Below are 17172 nucleotides of genomic sequence, written 5' to 3' on the forward strand. Positions count from 1 at the left end.
TTGAATTTGTTCTCATCATCTCTGCTTCTGCCATAGCTGCAAATCTACCTACTTACAGTGCGGCCATTATTATAAGATGTATCATCTTTTTAAATTCTGAAAGAAAAATCTTTTGCATTTATCACAATATGTATGTGCATATGTTTACAGGAGAGAATAATAAAATAGTTTTTGTTGAAAGGGACCTGTGGAAATCATCAGGAAATTTTCAGACAGCATGGAGTTGTGTGGGAGTGTTGATGTTCTGGAGGGTAGGAAGGCTCTGTAGAGGGATCTGGACAGGCTGGATTGATGGGCTGAGGCCGGTTGTGTGAGGTTCAACAAGGCAAATTGTCAGCTGGGTCACAACAGCTCCAGGCAGTGCTACTGGATGGGGTTAGAGTTGCTGGAAAGCTGCACAGTGGAAAAGTACCTGGGGGTGCTTGTTGACAGTGGCTGAACATGCGCCTGGGTGCTCAGCTGGGCAAGAAAGCCAATGGTCTGTATCATGAATAGTTATGTCAGCAGGGCTAGGAAAGGGATTAGCCTTGACAAAAGGAGGATTGTGGCAACCCTATCACTCTGTACAACCACCTGAAATATTGCTATAGAAAGGTGGGGTGTGGGTATCTTTTTACAGGAAACAAGTGAGAGGATGAGAAGAAATGGTCCTAAGTTATGTCAGAGAAGGCTTAAAATAGAGATTCAGAAAAGCTTCTTCACTGAAAGTCTGGTTAGTTATTGCAGCAGGCTCCTGAGGGCAGTAGTAGAATCACCACTCCTGGAAGTGCTCAGAAAAAATGTTTAAATGTGGCACTTAGGGACATGGTGTGATGGTGAACACAGCAGCGCTGGGAAGGTTTGGACTTGGTAATATCAGAGGTCCTTTCAAACACTAGTGATTCTGATTCTGGTCATAATAATTGTTCATGGATGGGCCAAAAACCACCATTTGATCATGTTGTTTAGTGTCTGTGCACACACAATTTTTTATACATACAGGGCTTTATATTCCATGGGTTAAGTGCATTCCAAATATCCATGAAATTCATGCAACTCATCATAACAGGTCTACTGGACGGGCTTTAGAGCTTATGTATTTTTATACTGAATTAGAATGTAGAGATAAACAAATAAAGATTTTAAAAATGGCCAAAAAGGGAGAGTTGTAAACACTTTAAAGTGTAGGGATTTCCACATTTCATTCAAATATTAAGCAGTAGTTTATTTTAGGCATTTATAGTGGGCAGAGTCCTTCTGAAAGTTTTTCCTTTTCCAGGTTTTCCCAGAGGTAAACTGTTCTCCATAACTCTGTTCTAGCAGTGGGTCCCATATAACACGCACCTGTTGACTTCCTTGACCAACTTTAGGTGATTTACCATTGATTTCCCTGCAGATCTGAAGCTTCCCTAATACCAGTTGCTGCTTTTCTGCTCTCATTGCAGGTCAATTTTGGCTTAAAAAGTTCAAGGTGACACATTACTCCATTTTATGCTCATTGGTCAGCATGTCCTTTAGAAATTTTATTCTTGCAGTTTTCATCCCCTCTCAGCTAGGAGGAGAAAATAATCCATCATGTTTATCCCAGAGGGCTAGAGCTCAGTGAGGGGACAGTTGTTGGAATTATAGCTGCTTCACCGCACAACTGAATAAATTTACAAATTAAAAGAGAGCTATGCAGTCTGAGGTAGAGTAGCTGAAGAAGTGTAAGAGAGACCTGCATTGAAAATGAATTTGTTTATCTTATTGTAGTATTCATTAACTCTGGAGTTAGCTATATGGGAAGGTTGGATACTGGGCAAAACATTATGGAGATAAACCTGTTTCTTTCAGTTGAAGACTTGTATGTGTATCAGCATACTTTTGGAAGATCTCGAAGATTTTTGGTGGTTGAATAAATACTAATGAAGGAAGTGTGCAACACAAGTCTAGGCAGCACAGAAAAAATGTTTGTTACAGAAACTGCTTTTAAACTTAGGATTGTTTGGGTTGGTCCCCAGTTTTGTAGAATTATATTTGTCAAATTGTGTCAGGGAGGGAGAGGAGTGTGAAAGAGAACAAGTCAGTGTTGAGTGGGGAAGGTAAGTTGACAGACTTTCACTCTGTCTAAATCAGTGGTAGCTACTTATCAGCGGTTTGTTTCTTTTTTTTTCACCAGTAGCTACCAATAACCAAAAAGCTCAATAAGATTTTTCAGTTTATGTAAAAGGAGCATTTGTAATATGCCTCAAGTGTTTTCCTGCTTAATATAGCCTCATGATTACACTTCTCTGTTTAGAGTAGAAGTAGTGGCTTTTGCACAATTGTCACAGCTTGCTCAAAATAAACTGTTTTATAGTAACTTTTCTAATTGGTTGTCAATACTTGTTTTTTCATAAGTAATCATTTCTGAAAACTACCAGCACTCAACTGAGAAGTGTTCATTCTTCTGTTTAATCACAAACTGCCTATGTGGCACTACTAAGTCTGTAGGAGTATCATGGAATTCTAGCTCCTCTGCCTCTAGACTGAGTACTTGATAGGGATTGTCACAGTTTTATTCCTCTTTGCAGAAACAATGTATAATATAATAACAAGTATCTGATTCTGTCATTATTCTGCTACCCAAGGATGTCAAAAATTCCAAATTATTGATCAGCTAAGGATAGCAATAAGGTTATTTTATTCTTTCTCTTTTAAAAATTCATGTTTAGCTGACATATGTTGACTTGTCTTATTTGAGAATATTAGTATCTCTTTTCCTAGACAACATTGAATGCACCCAAGGGCCCGGTCAGTAAAGTGCTTCTGACTTCACTAAGCACTAAGGTATGCATGATTTGAACCTGCACAAGGGAAAACATGATTTGACAGGTAAATCTTTTGTAGAGAAATGGAATTGCATTCACAAATTCAAACTGCATTGATGATTATCATGATGGAGGCACTTAGGAAGGCTAAAGGATCATCTTTTCCAAATGAGTGTGATATCTTGTATCCTATTTTTTCTATTTATTTTTTTTTCAGTACTTCCAGGTTTCTTTCTGTAATACCAAATTCCCTACCTTCACAGGTCAAGTATTTCTTTCAACAAGAGTAACCAGCTTCAGCACTCTGAGTTGTAAAACTTAAAAAACATTACCAGCTAGTGAAGTGAGTTTTGCCGCTGAGATGGCTTTTGCTGTGTCTGCCATGATACAACTTTTTCAATTTTTGTTTGCGGCTGTCACTGTTACTTCTGACAAAACATGCAAACTCCAAAATGTGTAATTGCATTAAGGGGAAAAAAAAAAGCATTTGAAATGCTATTGATATGTTATCTAAGACTATTGGCAAGTTCCCAAACTGTAACTGAATTAGTGTGGAATATTCTTAGGGCAGAATTAGAGTTGATTTATTTGCCTTGTTTACCCAAGTCTATTCCTCAAAAAGTGATTGCATTTCACTTCAGAATAATCTTAGCTTTGAAACCTAGTATAACCAAAATAATCTTAGCTTTGAAACCTAGTATAACCACAATAATCTTAGCATTGAAACCTAGTATAACCACATTTCAGGATAAGTTGCTATTGTATTTAGGTATTCTCAATCTTATATTCACTTCAAATGTATATGCATGTATATATTTTTATTAGTACATATGCACACAATCACTTATGTAAGAGAAATAATATTATTAGTCTCTGATTCCCTATGTCATCTGAGCTGTTTCTTTAGTATTGAGATTTTTTTGAGGTTAATGTCTCAATACACCTTTCCAAATCAGATGACTAATGTGAAGGAATTCTCAGATTCTAGACTCACAGGTAAAGTAGGCCATACTCATAGTAAGTACATATATATATATATATTGCTATGCAGTACTTCCTTTATTAGTTACTACTTGTAAATCAACATGAATGCTGTTTTGGAGAAGCCTTATAACATGTAGTATAATTTCCTAAAAAAGGGTGAGGCTTAATAGAGGAAAGAAGAACTAGGACTTTGTAAAGACTTTATTGTATAAGAAAAATAAAGCTGACTATTTCTTTCTTGTCAGATAAGGCTGGACTCCAGAACGTAATTACCAAGTAATTGGTAAACCTGCTTTTTTTCTTTCTCTTCATCTTTGTTATGACCCTTAACTGTTTTGCCTAGCTATAAACTGTGACTCTGTGAAGTTGTGAATAGGGTTAATTTATGACAAAGATGATCCCAGGTCTGGAACACTTTTCCTGTCAAGACAGGTTGAGAGTGTTGGGATTGTTCAGCCTGGAGAAGAAAAGGCTCTGGGGAGATCTTACAGTACCTAGACAGGACCTGCAGGAAGGTTAGAGAGGGACTTTTTAAAAGGACTTGTAGTGAGAATGGACTTAGGCTGAAGGAGGCTAGGCTTAGATTAGGTACTAGGAAGAAATTCTTTGCTGTAAAGGTGCTCAGGCTCTGGAACAGGTTGTCCAGAGAGGCTGTGGACTCCCCATCCCTGCAAATGTTGAACACAAGGCTGATCTAGTGAAAGGTTTTGGAGCTAGATGATCTTAAGGACCTCTTCCAACACAGGTTGTTCTATGGTTCTGCAATTCTATCAACTATATACAAAATCAACTATATACACATTACAATGTGTACAACTATATGTGTACATGTTCAAAGTAAAATTTTGGAGGATAAAGGTCTAAACTAAATAGACTTTTTTGCCCATTCTCAGAGAACAGCAAGAGCGTTGCTTATCATAATTTGCTGTTGTTAAACACTTAACTATCAAAATAATATTGAAGAACTTTGTTTGGATTGTCAGAATATTTTAAAGTTTTATTAGTACCAAAATGCCAAACACATTTTGAATTAAAGCCAGTGAAACTTGTTAATCACATCAGCATATTATTCTGCTTTCTCAGTCTGGTTGCTTTACACTTAGTTTCTAGGAGAATGTGCCTTGTATTAGGTATTTTCCTTTCCTGACCCTTTTGCTGATAAAGATAGTTGACTTTCCTGGCAAGCTGCACAGTGATTGCAGATGTTCTCCAGGGAGCTTGTTTTTTATCCAGTATGAGATTTTGCTGCTGGTGGGTTTTACAATGTCAAAGGTGCCAAGACTTGTAGACTCAGAGTTTTCTCTCAAGATTTCTTCCTATAAAAGGAGGAAGAATCTCTTCCATGATGCAATTAGAAAACTGTCTGGGTAGAAAGACATTAAAAGAAGAAAATGAGGCCTGGGAATTAAAAAGTAACCAAACCAGAAAAACAAGCAAATGGACAAAAACCCAGACCAAACAAAAAGAGGAACAAATGTTGCCGTAACTTGTGTCTTATAATAACAATCTTTCTTTGCATTTGGTATAACAACAGACAGTGTCCTGGGAAACAAATTTTCTTGATTGCTAATTAATCAATTAAGCTCTACTCTTCTACCAATATTCTACTACTTTGTTATTTCTTCATTACTTTCTGATGCCACTCTTCAACTTCAAATACCCTAAGCTCTTTACCAGTAGTTAACTTTAGGCTTATCCTGGTGGATGGATAAACACAGATCTCACTTGCTATTCAGGTTTTTGGTGCTTCATATGTTCTGTCTTTGACTTTCAGCTACCTGAGAGTTGCCTTTAAAATGTGTATTTTGTTTCTGGAATGAAAACTGTCTATTCAATTGTTAGTAACAGTGATGATCATCTATCAGCAAATAAAACAGCAGTCTCTTTCACAGAGAGTGAAAGTTTGTTTTTCACCCTACTGTCCTATGCCTCTTTTTCTCCTCTGGCAGAATGACTAGCATAGGTAGGGTTGTATTTAGACCATGGTTTACATTCCATTATTGCAGCTATAAAACATCTGCTGACTTGAGCTTCAACAATATTCATGTAAGCTTGGTGCACTCAGAACAAGTTACTCAACATAAGAATATTAAGTTGAAACACAGGACATTTTTATATATTGTTTTATTTGTAATACTGGGAGGGTAAAAATCCACCACAATTTAAAATGAAATTTAATCACAAACAGGTATCTACAAATTCTATGTGCCCTTGTAATAGTATTTGAGGTTAATAAATTATAATAAGCTGTAACATCCTGAGGCTTAAACATTACCAAGAAACAAAGGATGATACTTTTAATAATAATACTGAAATACTATACTATGTTTGATGGATTAAAGCAGCAGGCAATGAAAATGTAGTATTTTAAGATATCTTACAATGCCTTGAGAATAGGCTTAAGGGTTACTTACAGCTTGATTGAAAAATGCTTTTCAGAATATCTCCACAATTCATCAAACAGGTATAAGAGGTTAGCAAGTTTATAGTAAAAGAAAATACTTGTAAATCCAATTCGTCCTGTTGTATTCATTTTCTGGAGTGTATGTAATCTTGAAAATCAGAAATCAATGTGGATGTCAGGATGAAAATCAGGATTAACAGTATCACATTGATTTTGCTGCTGCTTAGAGTAGCATCAGCTGTTGTTATTAGCAAATCTTTAAATCATCATAAATATGAACAGTGACAACAAAATTATTTGTCTTCTTAATCCCAGTCCTGTTGGAGAGTAGGCAGCTGACCAGAGTGAAATTCCCAGACTTTTTGTCTAACTGGAAAGAAATCAATGAATATTCTTCAGAAAATGTGGGTGTATATTCAAATAATTAACATGAAAGGGATTATAAAGGAAAATATGAAGATAAAAAAATAGTATTTCTCTAAACATCATTTGGGTACTTAACCTTATTGTGCAGTAGAAACTAGTACTATATATGTTGATATTAGTGTTCTGTGGAGAAGCATGTGGGAAGACAGCATTTTATGCTTTTTATCTCTTAGAAGTTGACAAAGACAATTTTAATTTCCTGGAGGCATGACATTCTGTGCCACAGACCTTGTACTTGCACCAAAGTAGAAGTCTTTCTTACAAGTCTAATCTTCCTTTAATTTGTATGTGTTATGCAAAACTAATGCCTATAATAGAGCAATAGGAACTCAAATTTTATGTTTTTACAGAGGGGTTTTTTTTGTATTTTGTTTACTCAGTTTTTACTGAGTGTATTTGCTCACATAGATTTTTGGTACTTTGACAGATGGCAGTGAGAAATAACTAATCCTTTCTCTTCATACTTGCCATTTTTATTTTAAGTAGCTAAAATAATTAATAATATATTTCTCTCCACCAAAATCTTTTTTGCAATGACTAAGCCTAGTAGAAGTTTTTTTACACATACATTGATACAAATTCAGAAGGAAGTTTGACCTACCCTCGCCAACCTGTTTCTTGGGAAAGAACACATTTATATTGCATACATTCTCTACTGATAAGATGGCTAATAACTCTTCATGGGACAACCAGCATGAGGGAATGTCTAAGAATCACTCTGTTATGCTAAAAGAATATGTGTTCTCAGGCAGTTCTGATGAGCCTGAGTTTTACAGTATTCTAGTGCATTAATAACCAAGACTCTGGATTACAGGAAATTCCTAGAAGTTCAAGTTGCTTATTTTTGATTACTTCCTTAGTGAATAGAGACATTCATATGGAAGGACTCTGCTCTGAGTAATTAGCTCCTGTTCAGAGAGACAAAGCCCATGGGATATAGCTCACCCAAGTAATGTGACTCACCATTTAAGAGCTATAAATTTGTCTTGTGATCTCTCCTAAATGAAAAGCAGATGACAAATTGAAATCAAGTCACCTAATAAGACACATTTGTTGGTTTGGCTTTTCCTTTTTCATAAAAGTTTTCCTATTATCTGGGATCCTAACCTACAGAATGAATCTGATTTTCCCTCTTTTATCCATCTAAAATTGAGTGTAAATAGAGATTTCAGGATGATCTGCCAAAAGCTGAATTCTCTAGAGAATAAAAAGTGTAAAAGCCACCCCAACAGTGGATTGCTCTTCAAGTGCTTTGTGTCTCCTATTATGTAGGAAACTTTTTGGATTTGGCAAGGTTTCCTTTGTGATTGCAACAGCATTAATAATAACTTTCTAGTCTGAGGATAGTATCAAGTAATGTAAAGTATTAGAAAAGATATATTGCATGCTACAAGTAAGGGGGTTATAAATCTGATCTTTAGGATTCATCTTAATGACTGTGGTTTAATAAAGCTTTCCTCTGTGATAGACATGGCAAGCATTGCTATTTAGCAGCCCTGCAGTCTTGTAAATGCAGTAGGAATAGTTTGTCCAGTATGCACTGTCTTGTTCTTTGTGTGCCTCAAAAATATTATGTTTATTCCTGTCTAATAATCATACTTTAACAATGGCCTTTTCAGTTTCAACTTCTATGATTAATTCAAAAATTATTTCATCTATGTGTGCATACATACTTACATAATTACATATACATATACACAAAGACAAACTCCCTTGAGTACTGTTGAGAATGTTGTAGATATTAGTTATTTAAATTACTTCAAGTTTCCTTCTCCTCATAGAGATAATGCTGCACAATATATTTTCTTATTTTATTTTTAATATTACTTTTTAAACAAAATTTAGAAGTTCAAAATAATACTGATGTGCTTTAGCTAATACAGCCGTGAAGAAATATTCAGATAATTGTTCAAATTTGCCTCACTTTCATTGTAAGATTATGGACCACTTAATACTGATGAAGACAGGAAAGAGGGACATAATTAAGAGGCATGGGTAGTTTCACTGAGAGTTTGAAAAAGTGGCCACAGTAAAAAATTCAGGGAGGAAGTTAAATATTTAATTAAAAATACTTCCTTAAATTCGATAATGGTGAACAAAAGTAAAGAGCATGATAGGTTCATAGGTGTGGTTGAACAGAAAACACAAGTGTGGTAAACTCTGCAACTTATTTCATGACAATTTAAAGCATTAAGAATAGAATAATTTCTCAACATAAGAATTATGGATGAAGAGTAGGAAAGAAATTGTAATTTCCACTGAAGAGACATCAGGTGGTAAATGAAGAAGAAAGATTTTCCTGAAGACAAAAAGAAAGAAATAGGAGAGAAAAAAACCCCCAAGATACATTATTGTACAAGGACAGCAGGTTATCATAGAAGTGATGTTTTCCCATCTGTCAAAAGGATCAACCAAAGAAGTTATCCTGTTAATTTGTGAGGACAGTTAGAATGTGATTGGTATGTGGAATGAAAACAAGGAAGTGAGGAAATAGATATGGATTAGTACTCATATACATTTTTAAAAGACCCACAGTAGGAGCTGTGTGGAGGGATAAAAAGATAATTACAATCAAGTAAGAAAGCATTTAAAATAAGGAGAAAGATCAATGGAGGCAGAGGAAGAAGCTACAGAGGGGTAAAGATTAATGATAAAAAGAAAGTGAGGAAAAGAGCACTGCAGGTCAGGAAACATGAGAGGATGAGGTCAAGTTGAATTAGATCTGAAGTAGGTCAGTGAATTTAACTTAATTTACATATACTTTTTTTTATCATCTCTAAAGTTATAATTCGGTACGAAAAAACAGGAGCACCCTAAAAAACGCCAACTCTGTTTCTTCAGAGAAAGTCTTTCACGTATGAAATAGAAGACCAAAGGTTATCTCATTTCAATAACTATTGTGAATAACATTTGTCTAGATAATTAAAGCAAAATCAGAATAATTGCCTGTAGTAAAACAGAGAATATATTTTAATCAACTTTTTGAAATTCAACTAAAAAGGGTAATGATATTTTATAAAATATTTTCCAGAATTTCTTAGTCTTTTGCTGTATTTTATCCATAAAAAAACCAAATTATTTTTCATCTAACTTGTAAAGACCACTGACCCTACCTAAATGTGTTTGTGACAGGCTCTTTCATGAGAAACCTGTCAGTTTAACAGAAGAATCTCCAAGAGAGATTTTGCCAAATGGTATAGGTACTCTTCTCTAGGTAATATTCTGAGCTAACTTTTTTTAAATTTAATTTTTAGATTTTTTTTTTAATGAATAATGATCTCAAATAATTAATAGAGCTCCTCATAACAGGATTTTATTTAATCAACCCAAAGTTAGTATTCAAAAAGTTATATGTTAGAAAACTATATGATATATAGTTTTCTAAATAATTATATTTGGACAGATACACATTAAAAGGTAACTTCAATCAGCATTGTATATATTTAAATTAAAAGGAAGTTTTAAATTAAATAGATCAGAAGCTAATGGTAGTCCTTTCTTCCATAATGCTGATAGAAAGAGATCTGGGATACCACCAGGTGTTCCAAATTATGAGAAGTCTCTGGAGAGAACTCACTGTGACCTTCCAGTACTTAAAGCTGACTTAGAAAAAGGCTGAACAACTTTTTGTGCAGGCAGACAATGACAGAACAGAGGGAATGGCTTTAAACTGAAAGAGTAGATATTTATATTAGATTCTAGGAAGAAATTATTTAGAGGGAGGTAGAATAAGTTTTCCAGAGAAGTTGAAGATAGATCGCCTCTGGAAGTGTTTAAGACCAGGATAGGTAGGATTTGAGCAATGTGGTCTTGTAGAAATTGTCTCTGCTGTGGCAGGGGAGTTGGGACTAAGATGATCTTTAAATTCCTTCTAACCCAAACCATTCTATGACTCCATAATTCTATGAATAACCTTTTAGATAAGAGGTCAGTAGACTAATGAAGAAACTTTGAATAGGGGCAGATGAAAGCACTCCTTCCCACTTCAGCTTTTAAACAGAAAGTTTCTTTTTTTTCCTTTTCTGCATTTATTTACAAAATATTTTTAATTATTATGTAGATTTCCTACCTGAGATGTTCTTAACATAAGAGAAAACTGAGATTACTAAACTATATAACATGAGAACTGTTATATAATTTTATTGTACAAACACACTATATGTATTAGTAAATCATGGTAAACACATGGCTCAGGTGCTAAAGGTGCTGATGCCATAACTAAAAACAGAATATTGGATGGTGGATTTTGACTGTTTTTGCTCCAAAGTATTTCCTGAATTATTTGTCTGTTTCACACAGTGTTTGGAAATGTAAAAAGAAAGACATAAATGAATAACTGTAAGATGGTCTCTCTTTGATTATGTATGCAATATTGCTGGGAGACCCTTAATCCTTTTCAGCTTGATTTCTATCCCTCTCTTACTACTTTATTTTAAATCAATGAAGTCGAATTCATCTTGTGCTTTACATCTGGTTGATTTTCCTTGTTTTTCATTCAGATGGTGTAAGTGAAGATGCCCAAGAGACTGTACCGTGTGCCTGGACAACGTGCCAAGGAAGACTTCCAGAATTTCTTTCTGTGTGTCTCTCTCTATCTCTACCAAACAACTCTGTTGACAGGTCTGATGTGGAATCCAGGACTGGTAACCTCTCTCTCCCACTCTCCCTCTCTCTCTCTCTCTCTCCCTCTCTCGCTCTCTTTCCCCTGCCCCCTCCACTGGCCCACCCCTCTCTCTTTTTCTCTTTAAGTTGTTAAGTAACATAAATCCCACCTTGACTTCTCATAAAGCCACATAGCTTAGGTAAATGTAATTGTGAGAGGGTCAACATTTGCAGAACATTTGTTCCATTAAAGCTGGTTTTTATGTACAGACTTGGAGAGTTATCTCACCCTAATCCGTGTCAAGGGTATTTATGAATCTCAGTCACTCTCCACTTCTCATAGGTGGGATGTGACAAATGGGGAAGAACACTCCATTAACTTATAAAGTCTTCATAATCTGACCTGGTTGATCGCTTGCAGATCAGGTTTATTTTACTTGTAACTTTATAGCTGATCACCTATGTACAGCATTTTAGCTCTCTGATTACTCACTGCATTAATTTGGAGAATAAGTGCACTTGTTGTTAGTATATTTTTCTTCTAAAATAATAGAGAATTATTTTAAGCAGGGGACTTATTCTCCCATTAACCTTGTGTCTAGTTTCTAATTAGTTCGACCCTTCTAATGCTGTGGCATACACCTTTGAAATTTTATGAAGTATTTTAATATGAAAAAACATAGGAGAAATAAGTGCCTGAAAGATCCTTTTAGCATGAAAATTATTATGAATTTGCAGATAAAGATATTAATAATTTAAAAACTAAATTACATTCCTGTGTCAGCTAAGGTTACACAGTGATGATACATTAGTTTGTCAGCTCTGGAATTGGCCTCCTTTCCAATCTGATTTATTATGACTCATCTGCAGAATGAATAAGGTCTCTAAGCTGTTGCTGGCTAACTCAGCACTTACAAAACACAGCACACTTTTCAGATAATCTTGGAGGTGTTCAGGAACAGAATGGATGGGATTGTTGCAAAAATATTGCAAGATTGTTGCAATGAAAGAGTTAGCAGATTTGTATAAAATAGGATGTGTTTTGTTGTACTGGTATAAATCCAAATTACATCCATCTTGGCCTGATATTAAAGCAAAGTTCAAACAGCAAGTTAATTAAAACTTCTGCCTGTGTAAATGTGGCAGGAATCTGTGTTATTTTGTCTGATTTATTCTATACTCAAATCAAAAGCACAGAACCTATTCAAGTTGTTAAACATGCTATACAAAAAACTCTCTTCTATCTCCAACATTACAATTGGCTGAAGAGTAGAACTAATGCAGAGGGATTAAAATTCACTTTCATTCAGCAAAAAAGGAAATGTGTGCTTATTAGTCTCTCTAAATGAGAGACTACTATAATTCTTTCATTTTGAATAAGTTGTTTGGGTTTGGTTTATTTTTAAGAGCAGATCTGTGAATCCCTTTTTCAATAACATTTGTATTCCAATAACACTGATTAAAGTGTCTATCACATTTTTAAGTGTGTTGGAATTGATATATAATTTATATTCCTATAGGATATGCTTTTAGGGATTTTTCTGCTTCTGTTCAAGACTTCTGAACTTTTTGTTCAATCCTCTTTTTTTCCATTACTGTATAATTTTAAATTATTTGGAATATTGCTTTCTTTTTTCATCACTCCCTTTTCCTAGCAACTGATATCTTTTGAAGAACCTCCTTATATTTGCTTTCTTAATGATAAGTAGAGATCATAGAAAAACAGAAGTGAGGTAGGAAATGGCTGTTGTTGGACAGGTCCAAGCCTATTAGAGCTTGTACAACTGCATCATAGGTTTAAGCACTTTGTGTTTAAATTCATATTAAATTTATTAAGAAGTTCAGCAGAAAAATATTTTTCCCCTTCAGTAATAAAAAGCCTTCACCACAATATTTTCAGAATTGAACAGAATTTCTATAATCAGAAATTTGATTGCCTGGGAACTGCTGGGTTGTTTCCATTGAACCTAGAGGGTTTCATGAGGACCCTGAAATGCCTCTCTGATACAGGTATTTTTTTCCCTAAAATAACCAAGAAAAAGATTTCATACAAGGTTTCTTTCACTTTTTTTTTTGAAACTGGATTTATTCCAAGTTTCCCCAAGATATTGTTCTTGAACAGTTATATCATCTGTCAAATACTTTCATACGGTTTTAATCTGTAGTTTTATTACATTGAAAGCAAAGGAGTCCTATTAGGGATTAATATCTTAATTATTCTAATTAAAATAAACAAAAATCCAAGTAAGGGTTAACCTCCTGCGGCTGAACAGAACTTGGTCCATCTGTGCAGTCCTACTGTACTTTTCACCCATCTGTGCTATTGCATCTTGGTTTAGCTGTTTGCCATGTTTTGCTTTGTGGTATTTGCATTAACTTGCAGGTTTTTTTCCATCAATGGATTCTGTTCAGAGCTTTAAGTCGGAGGACACTTGAAACTTGGTGGGAATCAAAAAACAGTTCCAGATTTTGTGTCTCAGATTCTTGATATAAATTTATCATTAATGTTGTTTACTTGGATTTCACTATCTTTTACTCTTGAAATGATTTGGACTAACCCCAAGACTAAAAACAATAGAATAATTTGCTTGTGTCTCTCGAGTCTCCTTGGTCTCTGTTGGCTGGTTCTAGTTGCTGTGGTTTTGCATTTATAGGACAAAGTGCTAACAAGAATAGCAGCATTATAAAACTTAATGAGGCAAAAATATCAGTAAGGTCTGATCACCACATAAAGTACCACCTTTTGGGATTATGTTGATGACTGAAATAATTACCTTGGGTTTTCATTGTAACTAGGTTTCAGCTGAGAAAGAAGTCACTTTTTCCTATTAATATAAACTTTTTTTTAAAGTAGGTCAATGAAATGTTTTAAATGATTCATAAATGTTTCAAGATTTTCATCATATCAAACAAAGGTAGATTTAAATTAACCAGTGCATTCTTTAATATCTGTGATACTTCTTAACTAAGAAGGAAGAAATAATTTTAGAAGTGCTATTTTCAGTACTTTAAAGTCCTGTAATAATTAAAAATGCTGTTAACCTTACAAATTCAAGGTACCTTTTTTTAGAAGACACTTATCTCTCTGTGACTTTATGTAGTGCCTATGAAAGTATAATATTATTTTAGTAATCCACAATATTATCTTAGTAGGTCACAATAGGGAAAACTTGCAACCCACAAATACCTACAGCACTACCACAATATTTTCTGTCCTTTCCAGCACACCTGCCATGTCGGTGGAATGAGTTGTGAGGAATAAGATTTCAAGACAGTTGTGTTTGAATTTGGGGACCTAGATAGTTGCAATCCAAGAAATATCTCTGTGTTGCAGTCGGTAACAAGCAGCTGCTGTTTTGCTGACATTTAATGATGATAAAAGACAGTGCAACAAAAACAAACAAACAACCCAGAAAAGGTTCACCTCTGACTTCTTCAGTCCTAAGTGATCAATAAAGAATAGATAATTTGTCAGGAAGGTGTTGTGAAACTCAGCTCAGCACAAAGTTCAAGTTAGAGAAAGTACAAATTATTTTTTTTTCTGATAAAGGCCTGATCCCTTCAGGTTATGATGGTGTTGCTCAGTATCTGAGTTTTTAGTGTGACAGTCTATGCTCATTCTGTCTGACAGAATGGCATGTAGAAAACTTTTTTTTCTTTAGACAAAGTTTGTCTTGGTAAATGTAATTATGTTTAGAAGTTTTTGAATAGGCTGTAGGACTGGTCATAGTGTAATTAGATATTCTAAAACTGATCATATTCTAAGAATTAAAAAACTAGAGTATTTAATTTCAAAGTCAAAATAGAGTTAAGTCTTGTCTGAATTCATAATTTCTCTTGTATTTCATAGTTTCTCATCCAAGAATTCCTCAGAAAGACTTTAACATTAAGCAGCGCTTCAAAGTAGTTACACAATTTTTATAAATAAATACTTTTGTGTATTCTGGTGTAAATTTCTTGTGATTCAATGGAATTAGAAGCCCTTGTAAAATAAAATTTTATTCATTCACAGTTTATTCAACAGGGGACCCTGATAGCATTGCCTATCACAGCAGATCATTGAATTTATTCGTTAAAGAGAAAGTGGTTTGTGTCCTACCAGTTGTATAGAAAATTTTGATGCATGGCATGCCCTATTTTGATAAAATTTCAGTCCAGAAAATCAATAGCGAGGTTAAGAAATCACATAGGTATTTTATGATTAAAAACATTAAGCCAATCTTCATTTTTGGCTGAATGCTAGTCTTTGCATAGTCTAGAGCAGGAAGAAATAAACTTTTGTAAGGAGCATATTCCCTTTCTTCCTCATATCCTTGTGAAAATGTACCCAGCTGGGCTAAATTATGTGCCATGGAAACAGAAAAGTCCATAGATATTAAAAAATGACGTCTTAGAATTTTAGGTTTTGAATTTCCCACATAGCTATTTCCTGTTAAGTGTATTTGGTCTGGGGCAGATGGATTATTTCAGCACAACTATAACCCTCCATGCTCCTAATGAAGACAGAACAAAGGGTCTTGCTTCTCTGAAAACTAAATAGATTACTCCTCTTCTTGGTGTAAGAAAGGTGGGAGGGAAGGCCTTGAATGCAGAGAGAATAAAGCACTGACCTGAAACACGAAAGGGCTAAGTAGTAGTAAACTGTGAAAAAAAGATTGTTTCCTAGCTAGTTCCTATTCTCAAAAGAGTTTGATTGTATACAGGTCCCCTGGGAAGTGCAGAGGCATCTCTGAGGGGCTTGATGAGGAAGATGGGAACAGGCTGGAGTGCTTGGACAAGGAGCAGGTGTCAAATTTTAGGTAAGCTGGGTCTGTGGCTAGAAACTGGGAATTGGAACCAAGGTACTAGAGACAATAATAAAGTTAATTGTTCCAACAATAAATGCATTTTCAGTTTAATACATTTTTCTTAGAGGGAAGGTAAGTTATTATGATTCTAAGATTGCTGACTATTGTTAGCAAAACTATCTAGCTTGTATCTCAGTGGGGAAAAAATACACTGAGGAATAACATATTCCCTTTTAATTTTTTATAGCTTTGGAAACTATTTCTGTTTTTCCCACATCCCAGGAAGTAGATACCTTCAATTTTTTTTTTCGCCTTGCAATATTTCTAGACCAGCTGTTTTTTTATTCTCATTCTTCTCGTTTCTTAGTCTTCATCCTCTGTCTGCTTTACTTTATTTTCCTTTTTCCTCCTCTATATACTAAGTGACTACTAACTGTGAAAAGAGAATACACTCTTCAAGAATCTATTATAGAGGACAATGAATTTTTAAACCTGTTAAAATTACCATGGTGTGTTTTAGTTTTTGGAAACTACAAGATAATATTTCATATTTTTGACCAGTAAGTAATATTTTAGATATTTCTTCTGTTGGAAAGGAGTAATAGGCAAATCTTGTGAATTGGTATCCTGAAAGCTGTGCCCTAGCTGCGCTCGTGTCCATTTTTGACTTGTAACTTGGCAGTCATGACTTTACAGAGGATACTGACAAACAGAGCTTCAAAATTTCCTTGTTAGCTTTTCACCTCTTTTTGTACTTAAGAGAAGTGATGAGTCTTTAATACAGTGGTTTCTTCATCAGGATACATGTCTATCATTTTATCACAGGAAATGAGAATGGGAGACATGTTATGTATACAAAATTGTTTTCTCGATGATAGTGGAGATTTAGAATGCATCCATACCCTCTTTGAGACCATATTTGCAGATGATTAGCAGAAACTAATTTCCAAATTGCTGGCATCTATTTCAGCTGAATCCTATACAGACTGCTAGGTGGAGGGTAAAATATATTCTGCTTATGATATTAACCAAGTAATATGAAACATCCTTGTACTGTAGAACACACTAGATGTAACCAGAGTTAATCTTGTATTAGAAAGCATGACTTTCTCATTTATGCAGAAGACTCAGTACAGAATCATATAGCAACCTTTAGTTCATTGAAATCAGAAAATTTAACAGTAAAATGAGGCTATAATAG

This window comes from Pyrgilauda ruficollis, unplaced genomic scaffold (assembly GCF_017590135.1).
Source record: "Pyrgilauda ruficollis isolate IOZ18807 unplaced genomic scaffold, ASM1759013v1 scaffold53, whole genome shotgun sequence".
Taxonomy (NCBI): Eukaryota; Metazoa; Chordata; class Aves; order Passeriformes; family Passeridae; genus Pyrgilauda; species Pyrgilauda ruficollis.